General features: G+C 46.8%; 1 long non-coding RNA gene and 1 pseudogene across 3 annotated transcripts in view; both read right to left on the bottom strand.

Moving 5' to 3' along the window:
* The window catches only part of LOC135916058 (uncharacterized), a 47,082-nt gene that overhangs the window by 9,384 nt on the left and 14,746 nt on the right, over positions 1 to 22,952 (bottom strand). The window contains exons 2-4 of one of the 3 annotated variants that reach the window (XR_010568824.2): positions 22,772 to 22,895; positions 15,328 to 15,458; positions 10,468 to 10,596 (exon numbers count right to left, since the gene is read on the bottom strand). This is a non-coding gene — a long non-coding RNA (uncharacterized lncRNA). The remainder of the gene's footprint in view (positions 1 to 10,467; positions 10,597 to 15,327; positions 15,459 to 22,771; positions 22,896 to 22,952) is intronic. The other 2 variants (XR_011514060.1, XR_010568825.1) reach the window with 2 other exon arrangements.
* Positions 16,101 to 16,280, bottom strand: LOC135916059 (U2 spliceosomal RNA; annotated as a pseudogene).

Genomic DNA, 22,952 nt, shown 5'->3' with positions numbered 1-22,952 from the left:
ATGTTCGCTCTCAACGTTCAAGCCAGCAAATATGGAAAATCGTTTTGTATTTCCGGAAGGAAATGCATTTCATGTCCAATAGCATAAAATGATTCATGTCCAATAGCATAAAATCAAAATGAAAGGTTTTCTTGGGCGTGCCGTCGAGCCAGATCTTAGGGAAACAGAAAGAAAGAAAGAAAGAAAGAAAGAAAGAAAGAAAGAAAGAAAGAAAGAAAGAAAGAAAGAAAGAAAGAAAGAAAGAAAGAAAGAAAGAAAGAAAGAAAGAAAGGGCTGCAGGATGAGTTTGGCTTCGGGCAACGAGGACACGCAAAGCCCAGGTAGACGTTCCATTTGTAGCAGGCACCGGCCGAGCCACCTTAAAGCCCGTTTCCAATTTCCGGATAAACGCAGGTACCCCGAAGCGTACTCGAATGATTGCATGGCGTCGCACACCGTGGGCGACGCGCGCATCCACCCGATCTAAGCCGATCCTGAGCGGGGATTACAATAGATGAGTGCGGCGCCGACCAACAGTTCTAGCATAATGTTGACGCCGACTGAGTGATGCTCCACTGGCCGCTGGGTTGGTTGCTTCCACTCGCGACCTGCTAATCCTGTGAACAAGTTTTTTTTTTCTCGTCTTTGCGGCAGCAGCAAACAGGAGCTCCATAGTAAGGAATGTAGATGGAAATTGATGTCACAAGTTTTACACTAAGAACACCAGAGGGAAATTTGGCATTGAAGTCATTTCACCGCCACGGGAATCATGGCATAGGATGTATTCTTGTACGATTTGGCACGGCTTCGTTATTTTATCACACTGCGGCTATATTTAATGTTATTTTCAGTTCGGTCATACAGCGTGTCAGATTAACAACGTTTACCTAAAGCTGGCAGCTACTCAAGATTCACAACGAAGTCGTACTGATGGGCACTTACTAGCGCATAGATTAATATGAACAATTTCTGAAAGATTATTTTTGCTTGTAATGTTCTGGAAGAGGTCGAATGACAAATTGTAAGGTATGTATGAGGCCGATCATTGCTGTAAAACAAATTTCTGATGATAAAATTGACTTCAAGAAGGCGTGCCATGTGGCACGCCTTCATATCTCCTTACATCTGTCAAGGATCCATTGAGGCTACGGGGACGACCTTTGGAGAAATTCGTAGAACGCTCATAATACTCCTCCGATGGCTAATGAGCCATGAGCGTGGTGTACACATTTAATAGCACCCGCCCGTTCGTAGCAATTGCCACAAAGGAAACCCATACGGGTTCCTCGAAAGAAAAGCCTCGTGGTTGAAGAAAAATTCGTCCTTGTCCGAGATTCGAACCCGGCACCACCGCCTGGTTAGCTAGCCGCCAGGTTGGCTCAGATGCTAGAGCGGCTACCCCGGAAAGTATAGGTGGTCCCGGGTTCGAGTCCCGGACAAGGACGAATTTTTCTTAACTGCCAGGCTTTTCTTTCGAGGAACCCGTATGGGTATCCTTTGTGGCAATTGGCTGCGAACGGGTGGATGTCTGATTTTCCCTTTATTAATTACTTCTCTCCACCTTGCGGGTTAGCACCCGATTTCCATCCACGCATCTTTCGTACGAAACTTCATGCCTGTGGCCCCACAAGCACGATGTCTCGTAGGCCCCTGGCGTTCCCGATTGACCGGTACTGCGGACACGCTTCCGTATTTAGCCTATCACGAGGAACCAATCATTAACCGCTTTTACATGCAGGCGAAGCCCATACCTTGCTTTGAATAAAGGAGCTTCCAACCTGTTAAGAGCGTTCTTACGACCGAGCGAACCTCCGATGCAATCCACGGACTAAATCGGAACTGAGAATGTTACAGGGCACAGCTGTTAATGGGGTACTGCGTTCAAAAGCTAGCCAGCCATATCACGCCAGAAGCCAGAAGTGCTCACCGTCGTGTCTCCAATGACAATTATGGCGAAGAATATATGATTTGCGAACAAGCTTCAATGAAGCACTAAGCGCGAAAGCTTTGCCACCACGTTTTGTCCGCAACAAGAAACTGTTCTCGTGAGATCGTAATGATGATGATAAAATGAAATGTAAACGTTTGATGAAAACAAGGTACCGCAAGGTGTATCGAAGCTCCATCCTTCGCTTCAGAAACTGAACGCTTTAGCTATTACGACTCATATTTACACTTATTCAGACATGTGCATCGACGTTTGCGACACCTGTGACAACACCAACCCCATGATCCAGAGATGTGTTCTTGTATGTTCAATGTATGTTCCTATATTATTGTGTATGAAATGTACTGTAGTGATGACAATGTTTATTTTTCGTTTTTTTTTTTTTACGCAGACTGCATTGGGCTTGTGGTATCGCTTGTGAACTTAGATTGCGAACGTGTAGCTTATATGGAACTATATATACGCTTATATGGAACGTGTGGAACTAGCTCTTGACTGTTTTTTGCATTGCTGTGCCTTTGTATTTTGTATAGTGATGCGTTTTTCCTTTTTTTTTTTACACGTCGGAACAGAAGAGACCTTTCCGCCTCTACAAGGCGGCAAGGTCCCTCCCTCCCTCCCTCCCTCCTTCCCTCCCTCCCTCCCTCCTTCCTTCCTTCCTTCCTTCCGTATGGCCGTCCGTCCCTCCCTCCCTCCTTCCTTCCTTCCTTCCTTCCTTCCTTCCTTGCTTCCTTCCTGAATGCGTTCCCTTCGCTTTACCAACCTATGATTATGACCATGTGATTAACCGCTGTTCGGCTCCACCTGAAGACGACTGCTTCCAGTAGTACTTCGTCGAACATGATACTGCCCTTCTAGCTCTTACCGAAAGAAAAGTTATTCAGATCCAACGCACACATCGGGATCGATGTGATGCCATGATTTCGTGAAGTGGTTAAATAATTTCTGTAGAACCAAATGCGATGCGTACAATCGCTGTTACTGTTATCCTATGAATCTTGTATTCCCGTCTAATAGCTATGCATTATACATCGCACAGAGGTCACAAATTTAATGTCATGCAATGTTTACGTTTATTCCCTAAACAACTCATAAAATATGCTCAATTGTAAGCGGCAGTTCATGCTTATGTATACTCTGAGACGTCGAAGCAGTGACGTCACGGGGACAAAGTGAGGAGAAATGTATGCACAGAGAAGTATACGACGTGAAAGACAGTGGTAAAGTCAACTATTATTTTCACTTTATTTTCACTCAGACCGAGGTTCGATCTCATTATCGGACACTTAATTACTTTATTTTCTGTGCGGGAGCTAACGGGCAAGACAGCAGAAGTGCCAACAAGCATCAGGCACGGTTCCCAACACAAAGGTAACAGCAGCGTCGTTATGTTGGCGGCCATATTTACATCCCCGATTAACTTGCGCTTCATCACGCATGTGTTAGCCCAACAGGCACTATGATCGGACTGTTTGGTTCGGATCCATAACTTCCCATGGCACAAGAGGGACGCAAGCCGAAGAGCTATGCTCAGGACAAGCGCTTGTCCTACACAGTGCTTGTCCTCTGTAGTTCCTCGGTGTTTCGTCCCTCTTGCGCTGTCTGAAGTTATACATTCGCCCGTCAGAGTTAGTCATCCTGGATCAGAGCTAGGGAAAATAACACATGTTGGTGCGTTGAGATCGGGCTGCTCGCAGGCAAGAGTCACCAGCTGTAGGGCAGCATGCGAAACCTAGCGTCCGTCTGCGAATTTCCCAGTGAGACGCCTGATGCATGGACCAGTCGCGCAAACATGCTGCCCAGGCAAGCCGAATGACAGGCTGCTTGCTTGCACGGGCTTGCGTCCACTTAGGGTCCGTGCATCTAGCTTTCGGAGACACCGTCTCCTACAGACAGGGGGCGCTCTGCAGAGCCCGGGGTTAGATCGACCCTGCCCTATCACTTAGCGAAATTACTTGGCAACGCCGCATCTGTTGCGAAGAGCGCGAACAGAAGCGGCGAACCCCGCCCATGCATTCTTACTTTTATGCCGCATGTGATGCTCCCGCTTATGCTTTTGTTCCGTGTGCGCTCACCGCGAGTGTACGTAACGGACTGCATTAAAACGTGCCACAGCTCACCACTCCTCATTAGTTGTGCATTGGGTGAATAGATTGCCCTCGTCAAGCGATATTGCGTTTTGCTCTCCGCAGATAATAGCAACAGGCTAACAAAAGAGATATGCGCATCCCACGCGCTGTGAGAATAGATTCAAGCGAAGAATTTCACTGGTGTTCGTGAAGAACGCTGTTCTTGTTTAGTGACCCTTTTTGCATGCATGCTGCCCGCAACAAAATTTCCCCGGTAAACGCTCTGCTTGACACCCAACTTGTGGCTACTGATCATGCGCGTCCCAAGCATGACGGCGACGAAATGACGATGACGGAAAGACGACCCTGGAACGACCACGGCGGCATGAGGCCGACCGTATGACGATGACGCAATAACGTAATTTCTGCAGTATTTATTTGTTTACTTACTTACACTCTGAAAGACCAAAAAGGCCATTACATAATGGAGGGGGGGAGGAGGAGGAAGGGCTTTACCCACACAATATGTACGTAAACACATACATGAACAAAAACAAACATGGACTTGAATTCCATAAATAGTAGACACAGTAGCATAAAGGAAGGCCAACAAGACATTCAAAATGTTGCACGTACGTATAAAGCAGCAGCAACCGGAGAAAAGGTTATATAATTAAAGAGGAGCACAAAAGCCATAACAACACATGAAACCAAAAAGAAGGAACGAAAGAGAAAGAGTTATTCAAATACCGTAAATGGTAAATACGGAATTATAATGTAGAAGGCCAACGAGACATTATATGTTTCCTTTAACTGCGCGAAAAAGCGAGGAAACACGAAACACACACCACACCACGAGCGCAGACTGCCAACTGTTTATTTTTGGTAGGCGAGCAACATACACATATTTCATTCGAGAACCTGTACACGTGTCCGCATTGTCACTCTCACATCTACCGATAAACATAAAAAAAACATAAAAGTTATCTGCTGGGTAACAGCGTAGACCGAGATTGCGACAGGCGATCACTAAAATTACCATGAGCCATTCTTATAGCACATTCAAAAGAGGGAGAGATAAGGTAAGAAAGATTAATAAAGTTACAAAAAACATAAAGAATATAATAAAGAAAAATAAACAGTCGGCAGTCTGCGCTCGTGGTGTGGTGCGTGTTTCTTTCGTGTGTCCTCGTTTTTTGCGCACTTAAGAGAAACGTCTGAAGCTATGAACCAACTAGACCGCCAGAACGTCCTATACTCAACGAGACATTCAACGTGTATATTAAGTAAAACAGGAGAGACGAGAAGGCAAGTTACACAACTCTAAAGAAGCATAGAAAAGCACAAAAATAAACAGTCATATTTAGGAAAAAAAAAAGAGCCGAAAGTTTCTTTTAAAGAAGAGAGAGAATTCCGGCAGAAACCGTCTCAAAATGACTGTCAACGTTAATGCGATTAGCATTGAAGCAACCTAGCGACACGCCTTATTGCCACCGTCAAACCGCGTCATGTATGAGGCGTGTACTGCAACACTGCTCCTCCCTCACGCTTTAATCTGGACATGCTGTGTTATCGATTCCGTCCAGCACCGGATAAATATTGACCTTTTTTTTTTTCCTTCTTTGTGGTTGCAGAGTGGCACATATCCAGTGACACAACCCGGGGATTTAAGTTAGCGTGAAAGAGGTTTATTGAAGGGCGCCTAAGAACTCTAATCGCATTAAAAGCCGCTTCAGTAAGCTCCATTATTCCCTGCTAAAGCGTTCTGTTCGTTTATGGAGTGTAGCAAGGGTCAGCAATTACATTTTAACGTTCGAGCAAGTCGCGCCTTGTGTTCCCATTCGCGCCTGGACGAAATATTATGCGCTGGCTTAATGCGATTGGCTGCATATTTTGTTTCGCCGAATATAAAGAATGAACGTTAAGCGCTAACACCTAGGCGTCCAGTGCTAAGGTTGGTAACGTTGACGGTGCGTGTTAACGAGGATAATACGCTCCACATTGGGGGAATATGAAGAAAGTATGAACCTTACCGCATTGGTGTGTACTGATTCGACGTGTACCGGTAAAGTAAAGGCACTTGGATGTCATGCAATCGGCAGATATTCTATAAAAGAGACGTCGTGAGATATGTGTACGAGTGAAAGTTCGTTTCTGGATTCCCAGGATAAGAACGGTGTCTGGTAAGCCCTAGCTTCTAACTTCTTTATTTGTTACATATTGTGTGTGTATAGGCTAAATTAGATACGCAGTGAAATAAACACCTCAATATTTGAAACTTCGCACTACCTCTTTAGAGGCGTTGTTTATTGTGTAAACGTTTGTGGGAGTGTTGGTCAACGTAAGAAATGTCACTTACATCGCTTTTGCGACGCTAATCTCCGTGTAACAGAGCTGACACCACTTACAGAGTTGCATTAAGTTCGCTTGTATAAAATAGTTAGGAACTCGGGAGTTGATATCTGGCTCTAAATGACGCAGTCGTTGACATATATCTCGCTTCCCTGAAGCGCAGTGGCACACCAACGTTCTGATACGTGTGGCCGAGTTCGCTGCTACCTCCTGTGGACTGTCGCGATAACGAACCGGAACCAAACCAAACTACTCCACCACTTGTACGCGTCAGATCACAAGATCTTAAGCCTGGCGCAATATTGCTGCACCTGCTCAGTGACATCACGCTGATGTTCATTCCATTGTTGATCTGACGCAACATAATGCGGAAACTGTATTGCAAAAAAGATAGATAGATAGATAGATAGATAGATAGATAGATAGATAGATAGATAGATAGATAGATAGATAGATAGATAGATAGATAGATAGATAGATAGATAGATAGATAGATAGATAGATAGATAGATAGATAGATAGATAGATAGATAGATAGATAGATAGATAGATAGATAGATAGATAGATAGATAGATAGATAGATAGATAGATAGATAGATAGATAGATAGATAGATAGATAGATAGATAGATAGATAGATAGATAGATAGATAGATAGATAGATAGATAGATAGATAGATAGATAGATAGATAGATAGATAGATAGATAGATAGATAGATAGATAGATAGATAGATAGATAGATAGATAGATAGATAGATAGATAGATAGATAGATAGATAGATAGATAGATAGATAGATAGATAGATAGATAGATAGATAGATAGATAGATAGATAACATAACCACGCCAACCTCATTACGCTGTCCAAAACTGCACCTCCAAACAAGGATGTGAAAAACGTTAACACTTCGCAGATTCGTGTGCACGCTCCTCGTTGATTATAGTACACTGGCGAGTACGATCGAGGTCGCAGGTTCGATTCCCTGCCACTGCAGCCGCGTTGAAGTGTGAGTGGAATGAGCAAGAAAGAAAAGAAAGAAAGAAAGAAAGAAAGAAAGAAGGAAAGGAAGAAAGAAAGAAAGACAGAAAGAAAGAAAGAAAGACGCTCCGCGTACCTTAAATTTAGGTGCTCGTTAAGGAACCCAGGTTGACAAAATTAGTCCGCAGCGCTGGGGCGTTTCTCATAGCCGGCACGTAAGAACCAAAGTGTGAACCAGTATCATTCTTATTCGTGAGGTCTGACTCCTGCTTTCTGTCTTTGCCTTTCACATCCTCCATCCCTCTTTCTCAACGTCATCATCATCCAATTTTATGTCCACGGCAGGACGAAGGCCTCTCCCTGCGATCTCCATTTGCCCTTGTCGCGCGTCAACTGATTCCAATTCCAACTTGCGCCTGTAGATTTGTGAATTTCATCGCCCCACCTAGTTTTCTGCCGTCCTCGACTGCGTTTCCCTTCTCTTGCCACCCATTTTGTAAGCCTAATGGTCCACGGGTTATCAATCCTACGCATTACATGGCCTGCCCAGCTCCATTCTTTTTCTTTTAATGTCAATTAGAATATCGGCTATTCCCATTTGTTCTCTGATCCACACCGCTCTCTTCCTGTCTCTTAACGTTACGCCTAACATTTTTCGTTCCATCGCACTTTGCGCGGTCCTTAACTTGCTCTCGAGCCTCTTTGTCAATTTCCAAGTTTCTGCCCCGTATGTCAGCACCGGTAGAATGCAGTGATTGTATACCTTTCTTTTCAGTGATAGTGGTAAGCTCCCAGTCAGGATATGGCAATGCCTGCCGTATGCATTACAACCCATTTTTGTTTTTCTGCAAAGTTCCGTCTCTCGATCAGGTATCCCTGTGTATAATTGATCTTGGTAAGCGTACTCTTTCGCAGACTCTAGAGGCTGATTAGCGATTCTGAACTCTCGTTCCCTTGCCAGGCTACTGATCGTTATCTTTGTCTCCTGCTTATTAATCTTCAACCCCGCTCTTACACTCTCTCTGTTAAGGTTCTCAGTCATTTGTTGTAACTAGTCTCCAGTGTTGCTGAACAGGACAATGCCGTCTGCAAACCGAAGGGTGCTGGGACATTCGCCGTTGATCCTCACTCCAAAGCAATCCGAGTTTAATAGCTTGAATACTTCTTCCAAGCATGTAGCGAATAGCATTGGAGTGTCTCCCTGCCTGACCATTTTTTTATAGGTATCTTTCTACATTTCTTGTGCAGAACCATGTGCAGCTGTGGAATCTTTGCAGATATTTCTCAAGATATTCACGTATACGTCTTGTACTCCTTGATTACGTAATGCCTCTATGACTGGTGGTATCTCTACCGAACCAAATGCCTTTTCATAATTTATTAAAGCCATATAGAGTGGTTGATTGAATTCTGCAGATTTCTCGGTTAGCTGATATGTGACATGGACGTGATCCATTGTAGAGCATGCCTTCCTGAAGCCAGCCTGTTCTCTTGGTTGACTGAATTCAAGTGTTACCTTTATTCTAATGGAAATTATCTTGGTGAATATTATGTACAACACTGAAAGCAAGCTAATGGGCCAATTATTTTTTAATTCTTTGACGTCTCCCTTTTTGTGGATTAGCATAATGTTGTTTCCAACGTATAGTGTAGTAAACTAGACAAAGCATATAGTTAACCTATGTCATTTCTCCCTCTCTCTATCTCTCCGACGAAGCGCGCGTCTGATATGGCATAAGCCACCTCATTAATAGGGAGCGGTAGCCCTCGCTGACGCTTTCCGACAGCACGTAGCCAGTCGGAGTAATTAACAGAAACAATTGAAAGCCCCTGGCTAATAATACTGCATCAACAAAGAATAATCAATGGACTAATAACGAAGGAGAAATAAAGAGGAAGCAACAAAGCACGCCACACCGACGACAAAAGAAGAAAAGGGGGGGAAAAGGGGAAGGGGGAGCATAACCCACTCGCCCTCTTTCTTTCTCTCTCACCCTCCCACAGACGGCGCGGGTCAGTAATGACCCGGCGCACATCGACTTTTCGCTCGCACACGGCCGGAGAGATCTTGATTAGGAAGGCAATTCGCGAACGGGCACGCAGGCAAGAAAAAAGAAAAAAAAACGCAATAGCAACCCCTCTCGCGCGGTATAACGAAGGCTAGGCGATGATCATTTAGGTCGGCGGTTAGTACGACAGACGTAGTACGAGATATAGATTATGAATAAGAAAGGAAACGCAGCAATCTGGCAGTAAATGACCGAAGGCATATGGAGCCGCTAGGACAGAAGTGCATGTGTGTATATGTATATATATACTAACATGGCCGGTGGTTTGTGAATTTTGCGAGTCATACGAAAGCGAGCGGCCGTGAACTGACTGCCCGCGGCTCGAGCTGAGCCGCACTCTCGCCGGTGTACAAAAACAAAAACGAAAGATGATTGTCAAGAGGCAAGGCACCCGCGCTATTCCGAATATAGAAGGCGTTATGCGCGATCGATAATGAGCGGCGTCGAGCAAAAAAATTCTTTCGTTTGTACTCGAGAAACCATTGCCGTAACGAGAGAGATAGAGAGAGAAACCACGTTCTTCTCGATGAGATGACACATCATCTCAACAGGATGGCGATTCGGGTTTGATTGTCGATGTTCATGTTGACGATTTTTTGAAGCGCGGCAAGATAGACAGAACTGCAGGACACGAAAAGTGAACAGAGCAATCGCTTGTCCTGTTTTTAGGTATTCTATGCCTCTTGTCTCTGTTGTCGCACTTCGAGAAACTTAGACGTATTATCTGTCACCAGGAGCAGAGCAGACTAACAAATGGAAATTAGAGAAGGAACGCTTTGAGTCAAGCGCACATCAGCCCATTCAACTAATGGCACCACGATGTCGGATCAATATTTAAAAGGGCTCTTTGAGACGGAGTTTAAGACACATGGCTAGCGGTGACTGCTTGAGCGCTATATAGTAACGTATCTGCGCGCACGGTAGCTCATTGCGCTGAAGTTTAAGACGGTTTTAAGCTTATATCAGAGCTAAGAACGGCCACTGCTACGCCCATAGGCGGCACTGATATGAAGCTTAAGGTTAAAGTCATAAAGCTAGGTACACCAACAAAGAAGAAGCATGTGCTTACTGCGGTAAAGCTGGGAGAACGACGGACCATGCTTGATTAAAATGTGAACCCACCCGGCTTTCGGTTTAGGCTCCGCTGGCCTCCTTGATGCACTTGGGCTCAGGGATATCATGGGGGGAAAGTAAGCATCTGCGCAACAAAGGTGAGTAAAAGGGAGTTAGGGGCTTGGTGGCAGAAAAGTAGACAGAACACAAACAACGGAAGCGTACAAAAGCTAAGTTACCAGTAATGACGAAGAAAGCTAAATGCTCGGAATTGTTTGGCGATGAAAAAATAAAAAATAAGTAAGATAAGACATTCGCCAAAAAAAAAATAAAGAATAGTAAGCTTGGTGGCGCAACCTATCACCTGTTTCAAAGGGGACGCTCATATAGCATCCATTCATCCAAGTCTTATAGGACTTCCTAATGTCTAGAGAGACGGACCTGTCACATTGCGTTTAGCAGCGCCAAGCATTCATCTAAACATGCAGACATAAGCAGATGGCATGTATTAAAAAAAAGCTTGCATTAAAATCAATATCAACATTCTCCAGTAGTTCGTAGGCTCCTTGTAAACCACCTTGCCTTGAGAGAGGGTTGTTATTCGGCCATGTTCCGTCACATGTCTGAAGACAAGAGCCCTTAACAAGACTATTGCCGTTAGTCTCTTGTGATTCGGAACATTCTGAGCGGATTGTTTGAGGGAATACTATAGCCAACAGTCGACAAAATGTGCAAGGCCATAAGTATGCAGGTAACTTTTACACAGTTAAGGTATTCAAAGAAGAAAAAAAAGTGTCGCAGACTTTCTATAGACTCTTGAAATTTATTTATTTTTTTCACGAGAAAGGGAGTACTGGGACACGTGGTGTAGGCGCTGCGATGTGGACCACGTGGCGCGCACACGTTGAGTAGGAAATGAGCAGCAAGAGGAGCACACGCGTACATTGATTCATCATTCCTGCTTTTATGTCCAAAGCTCTCAGCTGTGGACCCATCGATAGAAATCCTTGCAAAATTTGTCCCCCAGCTTTCCTATCGCCTATTGAGAAAATTCCGGTTCCCCACTTTGTATGCCGGAAAGGCAAGAATTAACCCTTCATGTCTTTCCTTTCCTAGCTTAGTTCTCTGTTTCTTTCCACAGACAAAACCTTGTCGTAAATTGTAATTTGTCGTAACTGAGCCAGATGTGGCAATTTGCGCATGCTCGCGCACCACGCACCACGTGGTCTTTCTCGTGCACGTCAACATTGACGGTGGCGCCGCCGAAACTTGCTGACGTCATATTTTGCACCTTGCTCACGGGCAGGCTGCGCCATTTTAAACGCAGGGAGCGGGGTGACACAGTGTATGCAACGAGACCGGGCAAACACACTGACACTTCACTTCTATTTCGCAATTCGCATTTGAAGAGTAATCCATTAGCTGAAGGAAGGAAGGAAAACCTTATTTGGTCCTGCAAGTAGTGATAATTAACCACTAAGCGGGCCGCTCCCACGTCAGGACCGGGGAAGGCCAAGCCTCAAGGCCACGTCGTGAGCCTGCTGGACAGCCCAGAATTGTTCATCCAGGTCCGGGCTGCGAAGTGCAGCCTACCATTAGCTGGCTTTCCACCTATACTATACTGCATTCATTTGCTTTTCCTTCATGTTTATAACAGCAATATAAAGAAGAACGAAATGCGACTTGCCGCCAGCGGCAGCCGAATCCACAGTCTCCGTCCGCATCGTGCATTCGGCGGTAAAGCGATTATTGTACAAAGGCGAATGCAGATGCCCTCAAATTTCTTCGGTATTTATGAACATGCATGCCTGAACTTTGAGATTATCACGCATACCACACACAAGCGCGCCAGGTGATGAAATGATTAGCTTTCTCGCAGATCATGCGTCTCGTTATTTTTCTTTTGCCTGATCAGGCCAAACGGGACAGTCATTTGGCTAAATACCCAGCATATCAGTTTTATTATTTGTTCCCGCGCATTACTGGAATGCATCACAAATGAGAGTATAACCTTCAAAGAAAAGTAGAAAAAAAAGGAAATTACAAAGAACTAAACGCAACCCCGTACGAAGAGGGTGAACGCGACTCGTGGTACGCAGCTGCACGCATATAGGAGTGGCTCTTTTAATGGCCGCGCCCTGTCGTGAGCAGCAACGCGGGGCGAAAATTTTTCGCGATAAAGTGCCGTACACACATCTACGGAGGCCCGCGCAGCTATAGGAACACTTCGCGCGACGCGGCGCGGAGGCCGCTATACGTGATCGGCCTCCAAGGCTCGACGGCTCAACTATATACGCGCATATAAATTAGGGCGCCCCGCTGCCAGAGACAGCGCGCGGTCACTGGTCCCGCGCGACGTGCCCCTTACTGCGTCCACCCATACATTGACGCCCGTCTGGCTCCCCGGCCGGCGCGAACGAGACTGTCCGGCCACGGATGGACGCGCGTCGCGGGGTCCCGTGATTGATCGCCGTCGCCGCGACCGGCGATGGCTTCGGCGTGAGCGCGGCGGCGAAACCACACCGGAGTCGGACGAACGACGACGAACGCTTGGCCGGGTCGGGCTGGGCGCGCCCGCCTATTCTGTGTCGCCAGAATTTTCGCATTACAGCACGCCGCCGGCTCGAGAAAAGAGAGAGAACAAAGAACGATTACCCCGGAGGCTTAAGAAATAAAGCGTGGTGGAAGTAGTCTGCCGCATAAGCACGGCATAAGTCAGACAGTACATGTATGGACGACTGGCAACGCACGACATGCAAATGACACGCAAGCTGAGACGCAAACACACAGACAGTGCTGCAGTTTTCGACTTTTCAAACGCGCGTTTGTGGCTCATTTTGTTCCGTTTGTCGTGTACGCTGAAAGTTATTCACCGCGAACGATGCAGCCCGACAATCTATGCTTGTTATAGTCAGATACAAAACGACGAGCGCTTTTAAAGGGTAAAAACCTCATCTGAGTAGTTGGGAAACGGGTGTGCAGACCATGGTCGCTCGTTTGTTCGTTCTTTCGTCACGTTTCAGTACAGGCACGGCACAAGTTCGCGTAAAAGAAATATATCGCACGAGGGATACGGGTGATCGAAGGAACGATTTTGCGGTTGGGAAACTTGGCATCCCGACCGTTGTCTCACGGCCGCATTGCGCAAGCGAACGGATAATCGACGGTTCTGGTTTCGCGTACATAGGAATCCTGCATGCGCGTAAAAAAATCTTGAGCGATCTAAATGCTCGTACGCAAAACACAGAGAATATCCCAGCGTTTCACGCACTAGCCGTAAATCTATGCGTTTGCGTTGCGTTCCATATGCGTAGAGGTACCCCAGTCACAATTGTTTGGACTGGTCAAGTGGCCGGCAAGTGGACCGCACCATCTCCCCCCAGCTGCTATGTTCCACTTATATACGTCCTAGATTATATTATTTTAATTATTATTGTATTCGCACTTTCCAGGTACGCATGCGTCGCCGCTCGGATTTTTCTCCGAAGCCGCATAGCGGTGATGCGTTCCCGGACCTCGCCTTTTCCGCGACATATCGGCGCTCTTCCCAATCGCGACAAACGATCGACGGGTATACAGAAAGCAAGTGCATGTTCAGTGTGTCACAGCGCAAAAATTGTGTAACATTAGCGGAAATGAGGTTGCACCATTTTCCGAAGGATAACAAGCGAAAGAAGTTGTGGTCGACAAAGCCACGGATCGGATGAAGTTTTTCATGCTTACAAACCGAGTTCCTAGGGGACTTTTGGTTAAGCCCTCAGCCAGAGCATAAGTATTGCCAGAAAGAAAGAAATTACTGCCTCAGCACAACGCAAATTAGAATAGCCTATAAACTTACAGGACCCTCCAGCTGGCACCAGTTTTGTTGGGGAGTTCGAGTGTTTGAGCAAGAATTATATTGTTAAGTGCAACAAAAAACAAAAGCCCACACATGAGTTCGACGCATGGCGCACGCTCCTTATATCTGAAAACATCAAGGATATCTGCCTACAGTATACTATGCGGCAAAATACTACTTTTTTTTCTTGGCTGACTGGACTCTCGGAAATGGCTGACCGGAATTTCTCTGGGGTCACGAACGCACTGCTGCCACATCGCGGATCAAAAAGGCCTATAGCGTTGCACTTTCGCAAAATCGCCCCATGGTTTGCGAGAACGCCAATCGCAGACACCGATGGCAGAACGCGCGCGTATACTGGCCCAGCCGATCAACTCGTGTGTATCGGCCGGTGCAGTTTAACACAGCCTCTCATAACGCTAGCTGCGACGATGAAAGAACCCACGAGCGTTTTACAGAGCGTTTTACTGTTTGCGTTCATTGCAATAGCCGTTGCGGTTGGCGATGGTGTCCGCCGCCGCCGGTACGTGCCTGGTGTCCGTGTATAGAAGCTATCACCGGCAATGACAGAAAAAAAAAAAAATTACTCAGTTCCCGGCGGGATTGCACCCGGGCCAGCTGCGTGGGAGTCAGCTACTCCACCGCTAAGCCATGCGAGTTTTCTTTCTTGTTTGTTCTTTCTTTTTCTTTTTTAAACATGAAATTCCTCGGAAAAACGCCCTATAAGCGCGTCCTATAGCGCGCGAGGAGATATGTGATGTCGCATGCGCGCCGCGTAGCGTCGATGCATGCACATTTTGCATTGCAGTTGCATATTATTACACCAGGTAGAATACCGGGTATAGCAGATGCACAGGTACAAGGCAGTTACGAAGGTTTATGGAAGTAAAATAAGTTTAAAGAGATGTGTACAAGAATGCTAGAAAATATATTATGTACCCGATTAAATCGAGCTGGCTAGGTGACTATTTGTCACCACCCCGTTTTGAAAGGGATGCCAATAAACCATCATTATTATCGTCATCAACAGCAACGCACCTTGCGACGTGTCCGGAATGTGATATGTGCGCCACGTAGTCTGAATACCTGTGTTTACTCTTCGGTACATGTTACGGTTCCTTCACCGCCCGATACATGGCCGATCCCGCAGAGTGGCTTACGCCATTTCACTGGGGAACAAGAACAAGAACAAGAACATGTTACGGCGCCTCCTCGCAAGGTACGAACCACTGCTGAAGAAGCGATAATCGTAACGCTACACACGCGGCGGCATTCAGGCAACATCGGGCTCAGCAGACCTCTGTGCAGAGAGCAGGACAAGCCGCAGCGGAAGCCGCAGCTTGCCGTCGAGGTCGAGCAGACAGTTAATTTCCTTCTCGTGAGAACTACGCGAAGAGACTTTGCCGCGAAGACCCTGTGGTGCGTGGTGCCGAAAATGGAGCTCCTATGGAGCCGCTGGTCTAGCTTACACTGTTACTGTTCTGCATGTACCGCTCAGGCTTTTGTCCATTTCAGTGGCGGTTAAACTGATTCAGATCAGAATCAAATCCCGCAGCGGTCTGGATTTTATTCACGGCCACTGCAGTCGGGTATCAAATCCGCGACCTCACGCTTAGCAGCACAACGTCATAGCACGGCACCACCGCGGCGGCCAAATAAGAAATTTTACACGAAGCTGTTTATGGGAAGGTTCTGGCGGATCTCGTTTCAGTGGACATAGACCAAGAAAATTTCATACATGGGCCGATCCCGAAGATAGTGCTATGCCGGGCCGACCCTCGGAGGAGGTGAAGCAGGCGTTAAGCACTCACCATACGTGGGCCGATCCCGAAGATAGTGCAGTGCCGGCCCGACCCGCGGCCTAGGTGAAGCAGGCGTTAAGCACCCTGCCAACTGGCAAAAATAAGTTTAATATCTTAGGTCCAAATACAACCCATATCAAATATTAAGCTGATAAGAACAGAAACTACAGTTTGACCCGCGTCGGCCATGTCTACGTTCGCACCATCTTCGCTTTGTCGGCGTTCCCAGCGCTTGCGTATCTCCGTTCCTTTCCTCCCACTCTCCCGTGGTGGCGGTCCCGTAAGTGTGCTGCCCGCCAGGATCGCGAGGCGGAAAGAAATGCGAACCGTCCATGCGGTCCCGATTCCGCGAACTTGGAACTTTTCACCGGAGCCATGGCCAGGTTTCAGAGGGAGTTTGTGGGGAACCATATTTGTCTGGCCTGTGTCGTGTGTTTCACTGTGTGCCGGCATGTTTCCGGCATTGCACTATCTTAGGGATCGGCCCACGTATGGTGAGCGCTTAACGCCTGCTTCACCTCCTCCACGGGTGGGCCCGGCATAGCACTATCTTCAGGATCGGCCCATGTATGAAATTTTGTTGGTCTATGTCCACTGAAACCTAGGCGCTGAAACGAAAGTGATCCCGAAGATAGTGCAATGCCGGCCCGACCCGCGGCCTATAGTGAAGCAGGCGTTAAGCACCCTGCCAACTGGCAAAAATAAGTTTAATATCTTAGGTGCGTGTCCATGGCACTGAAACGAAAGTGCCTTTGCATAGATTTGCGTGAGCAGCGCGAGGAACACACACAAAAAAATTCACTGCCATTCCACCAAACCATGAAACCATGGTGAGGTGCGTGTCTGTTCTACGTGCCGGGATTCATTAGTAAAAGGTGTCGTGCCGCGTTTTGCAACAATACATGGGTACGTATACTCCCCGGTGCCCCATCATCTTCCGAGACTCAACATCGTGGAGGAGCGACGAGTCGCGCATCGCGTTCCATTTAATGTGCATACTGCGTTTGACGCACGGGAATGGACAGATAACCATTAAAGGGCCCACATACACAGCTTCGCTGGTCTTCCACCTTCACAGAGTGGAATGGCACTGAATTTTTGTGTGTTCCTCGCGCTGCTCACGTAAATCTATGAAAAGGCACTCTCTTGCCCACCTTTCTGTGATTCTGCGATTCTAAGAATCTCATTGGGTCTTGATCGCACCTCAAAAGGTGAATCGCGTACAAGGCACTAAAGAGAGGAAAACTTGAAAGACAGGAAACTCGGCGAACTGAAGTACGACGCATACTGCGCGCATGGAATGCATCTAGAAAACACAAGGCTCCCAACAGACGTGGTCTCAGCTCTGGGACTCCTCGGGCTCGTAGCAGTTCTCCTTCAACCCAGGCAAGAATGATTCTGGAAATTATGGAAGCTATTATGGAACGGCGATAGAGAAGCACTGAAATCGCTACACTCCCAAGGACCTCAAGATCAATCGATAGCTTTGATATCCGCTACTGCAGTATCAAAGCTATATATATACGTTGTCCTTCCAAGAAACATGCCGGAGTATCTCCACGGAGCCCAGTAATTGGAGTGGGTGTCCGGGCGCCAGGGCCTACACGGAAACGCAAGAGCTAGCGAGTTGCCGCGACGCTAATCCAACACTCCGTACACGCCATGCCGTTCTCCTCTTCCTTCTCTGACGCTGCCCTTTCGGACGCTCCCATGAGCAATGGAAAAGGAAGACGCAACGATAAGAGAAAGCCCCCGAGGCTTCTCGGTGAGGCACGATGTGCTCTCAGTGTCGCATTAAACGCATATACAAGGGTATGTTTAGGATAAAAACGGGAACAGCGCAACACAGGACGAGCGTGTAAAGAGCACCGGACGGAGCGCTGTCCTGTGCGCTCTGTCCTGTGCTCTTTACTCACTCGTCCTGTGTTGCGCTGTTCCTGTTTTTATTCTAGAGATGAACCAACCAGCCCCATTGAACACACCGCCAAGGGTATGTTATTCGTGTTCAATATAGGCACAAGCGTTTCCTCGACTTTGGACTTCCTCCTTTCTCCTTTCTCCTTTCTCCTTTCTTTCTCCTTTTATTCCCTTTACCCCTTTCCCCAGCACAGGGTAGCCAGCCGGTACATACACTGGCTAACCTCCCTGTCTTTCCTCTCCTTTGTCTCCTCCTCCTCGACTTTGGACAGGTTAAACCACGACCAGCTATGTGGCAGCATTCTGAATAAATCTGGGTTCACGCTCGTTCGCGGTGACAAAAGTACATGAGCCGCCGCCACATACCTCACAAGTCAGAGAGCGATATATGCGTGCATCCCGGCAGTTCCACAAGTCGACAGACCTCAATAAGCGACCGCAGCTTCGATGCTCCCCTCTAAATGAAGCGACGTCTCGCGACGCTTGTTCACAACTGAGGGCAGGCCCATTGTCCTGGGAGCTCGAGCCATTCCGCAGGCATCAAGTAAAGGAGGCAGTGCTCTAGCATCCACAGCGTTGACTGCTATGCGTGCAACAGAGTATAGTGTGGACGTAAGCTTAACAGAGCGTTGTTAAGCGCTATAGTGGCCGAGATTAAAGAATTCGAAAAACTGGCACGTGACGCAAGCGCCAAGCTTCTTAAAGAACTTTAGCGTGGCTTTGGCACAGCGCAAGTATGCATGTGCTATCGTAGCCTAATGGTTAGAGCACCGGCTTGCTCTGCTGGAAGTCACGAGGTTCGATCCGATGGTCAGCCACCAGTCTCTTATTACGGAAGAGGCTGAAACGAGGCTAGAGAGTACCTATATGCCTACCACGAAGCTCCTGGAATGAGGCGAAGAACGCTTCACATTAAAACTGGTCTGATCACATGCTTGCAGCCAGTGTTGGGTCGTAATCAGCTGTCACGTGACCAAGCCCGCAGTTCCTGCGCGAGCCGCGCCGACTGAAATGCGAATTTGGTAGAGATTTCGTAACGTTGCTCTGAACGTGGATGAGAAAGTAAAAAAAAAAAATTCTGGTGTAGAGTAGCCACGCATGTGACTCGGCAGGAACTCAGCATCCACAATAAACGGAGGAACAAAGTCAGACAAAAATGAAGTAGATATAGACAAAAGGAGTAAAAATTGTAAAGCCAATTCTACGACCTATATTTCAACAAATTCCCAGGTGGATTGCACTTGAAGAAAAACCCAAAATAACGGAGTATATAAACATTCTCACATGCGCAGATACTTAAAAGAAAACGAAGAAGGGAGAAATTCTGAGGGCGGGGGTCAGTCACATAAATATGGTAAATATGGTAAATATGTCACGTGGGACGTTGCTGTATCCAAAGTACACGACGAGACGCGACACCCTGCGTCGTGCATCTATTTGCGGAGGACAGTGAAAAGTATATAAGGTGGATCGACTATTGGGAAATCACTAAGGCTTTCCTTTGTTTGCTTTTTTCAGTGTTTGATTCTTCAGATGCCGTCGTCAAGACACACACACACACACACACACGCACATATATATTATGGAAAGAAACGATATGTCTTAATTTTTTCGTAGAACGAGCGATAATGAGCAAGAAGGGGATGCAACTAAAAAGAAAATAAGTATTACTTTTAGCATAACACAAATAAATCGCAATGGTGACAGCGTTACGAGACAAAATAGCGCTCGCGAAAAGGCACTCCTTTTTTCATGCCCTTACTACATTATGATTCGCATTCTTATTTCACGCTTTCCACCACACTGAATCTCAACATTGAAAGACATTGCGAATGCGCACCCTTTCTTTTCTTTTTCTTTTTTTAATTCCTCTCTCCGAGATGTCTCAGACACGAAGAAAGACAAGGTATACATCACCACGGCTATGTCGACACGATCCACCTAGAAAAACAGGCGCGGATTTATATACAATCTTTCGGACGTCACGTACCTCTTATATGTAGAAAGAAAGGAAAAGAATGCAGAAAAACGCCTGTGCCCCTCAGTACAACGTGAGTCCCATCCAGATTTTGAGAGCTGCCTTAACGGGTCTCTAAATAACGTGGATACCGAGAAGTGAAAAAAAAAAAGAAGGCACACTTCTTTAGAAGAGGTATTTCCAGAAGCGGTGTTGATGTTACTAAATCCCTTGCTTCGCGCATGCTCCTCAAAAGTCCTCTGTCGAGAGCTTGTTTAAATTTGCTACCCCCTCTTCTCTCCCCCCCCCTTCTCACTGTGGTGTACGTGACTCGGGAATTCTTACTGTGCGAATCGCGTTCTACAGCCAAACCTTTTGCGTTTCAACCGTACGTGTTATCTTTGTCACCCCTCACGCCGGTTCTGGCAAAACCGTGGTCTCAGGAAGGACTCTAGAAAAAGCAATACGCAATCGCAAAGAAGCTGCCACCTGCGAAGAAGCGACATAGACGTCGCTGCGAGTCTGCAATCGCGGTGGCACGATTGTATGCATGAAATTAATTAATTAATTATGGGGTTTTACGTGCCAAAACCACTTTTCTGATTATGAGGCACGCCGTAGTGGAGGACTCCGGAAATGGCGACCACCCGGAGTTCTTTAACATGCACCTAAATCTAAGTACACGGGTGTTTTCGCATTTCACCCCCACCGAAATCCGGCCGCCGTGGCCGGGATTCGATTCCGCGACCTCGTGCTCAGCAGCCTAACACCATAGCCACTTAGCAATCACGGCGGGTGTACGCATGAAAGAATGGTGGCCCATGAAGCTCAACGGAATACGTCGCAGAGACGGTCAATTTCATCTAGCAGCCAGGAGAGCCAAGTAGTGCGATGACTTCATAACCAGCGTAAACGCTTAAAACAACGAAGCATCGCCAAAGATACCTTGGCTTGCATGCGCATATTTCTTTCTCCATAAAGTGAGTTGACTAAGTATTAAAAAAATTATGAAAAGACAACGCATATGTTGGAATCTATGTGAAGCGCCGAAGATTAGAGGGAAGTGGTTAAATTAATGCTGTACAACTTGCCACGATTTGTAAAATTGTGTCGACTATTCATCCAATGAAACATGTAATTTCATGCAATGTTCATCAATCACAAAGGTGACCACTTAAATCTCGCACAATTCTTATGTTTACGGACTACACTGCTCACAAGCTATGGCGAAATAACCCGCCATGGTTGCTCAGTCGCTATGGCGTAACGACTATTCAGGATTGCCATCCCCTAGCACCATAGAAAACAGTGTCTTTACTTCTAGAAGCTTGTTCGCCTGAGGTAGAGCTGTGACAATGCTCGAACTGCAGCAGACAGCACGGGCAGAATCACCTGTCCAGCATTGAGTGGCGCGGCGTTATCCTAGAATGCCGATGTTTCGGTTGCCGTCTACGGCGTTCGCTGGGGAGTGTTCTGATTAATTAATTAATTTATGGGGTTTTACGTGCCAAAACCACTTTCTGATTATGAGGCACGCCGTAGTGGAGAACTCCGGAAATTTCGACCACCTGGGGATCTTTAACGTGCACCTAAATCTAAGTACACGGGTGTTTTCGCATTTCGCCTCCATCGAAATGCGGCCGCCGTGGCCGGGATTTGATCCCGCGACCTTGTGCTCAGCAGCCCAACACCATAGCCACTGAGCAACCACGGCGGGTGGGGAGTGTTCTGAGGAGATCGCTGAGATTGTCCTAGGTTAGGTCGCTGATATTGTTGTGATGCTCGGCCGTCAATGGGGCGTAGCAGAATTATGATTACGCTGTCTCTCGGACACTTGCGCAAATTGATGCTTTAATGCCATTGAATACGACGCTTCTTTTGATTTTTGTTCAGTTGTACGCGTAAACTGGCGATTCTCCGCTGGGATTACTGCATCAAGGTTTGGAAGAGGCTCCTTATGCCACGGTTGTTTTTCATGAATTAATTCATGTTTGCGTAGCATGAATGCGGCCTTGTTCTGCGGACATCCTGAGAAAGAAGCCGTATGATTACCCGCACAATTTGCTCATTTGGACTACCGCACAGATTTGCATTCAGCATGCTCATGGTTCACGGAGCAGGTTTTACATCGACGCGTCAGTTTTTGCCAGGTGTCCAAACCTCTGACAGTTATAACACCTCAAGGCAGGACCAACGTATTCTCCCACCGGTTGGCTGGTGAAGCACAAGTGGATTCTCTGAGGCATTGGCTTGTCATCTCTGAAGTTAAGGATTACACTCTGCAAAGGGCGCGATTAAACTGTACCATTCTCCGCACGCTACTATCTTGCTAGTCGGCAGACTGATATTACTCCAAAATCTTTCAAAAACTCGAGCAGTTGCCCTTCAGTGTACTGAAGCGGCACGTGACAAATCTTTCCGACATTTAGAGTGCACGAAGCCGGTATTTAGGGCTTAATTCTTAGTCCTGCGATATCGTGCAGTAAAAGCAGGTTTTTCGTAAGTGCCACTGAGGTAAAACTCGCTGAAAAACTGCCGTCTTTGTTTCCTCGGAACGTTTTAACTTTTTCCCTTGCCGCCGAGACAATTTCTGATGCAGCATGATTCGGAATCGCTTGCTAAAAGTTGTGTCCTTCTTCTAATGGTCCGAACACCACCGGGATTTCTTCACTTTTATTTTTCTGGGTGACGAACTTGAAAGGTTCTTCAACACACTCAGTGGCTTCATAATCGCTTAGCTCATAGTTTTAAGTACTGTCGTTCTCCTGATTGTGTGTTTCATCAAGACGAGGTCTCTTGCTCTCACCTTCGCTGGGTTTCACCGTGGTCACCGGAGGCGGGCCGTCAGCGTTTCGATGTTGAAGGACTAGCGGTGCCGGCTTGATGATGTCATGCACATGGTGTGTGCTGGCAGAATCTTGTACGCGTTCCTGCGATGAACTCATGTGCCTCAAAACACGCGGGCGGTCATACGGCTCGTGCCGCCT

This window comes from Dermacentor albipictus, chromosome 4 (genome assembly GCF_038994185.2).
Source record: "Dermacentor albipictus isolate Rhodes 1998 colony chromosome 4, USDA_Dalb.pri_finalv2, whole genome shotgun sequence".
Classification (NCBI taxonomy): Eukaryota; Metazoa; Arthropoda; class Arachnida; order Ixodida; family Ixodidae; genus Dermacentor; species Dermacentor albipictus.
The sequence above is the reverse complement of the archived record's forward strand: the minus strand, read 5'-3'. Positions and strand labels throughout refer to the sequence as shown.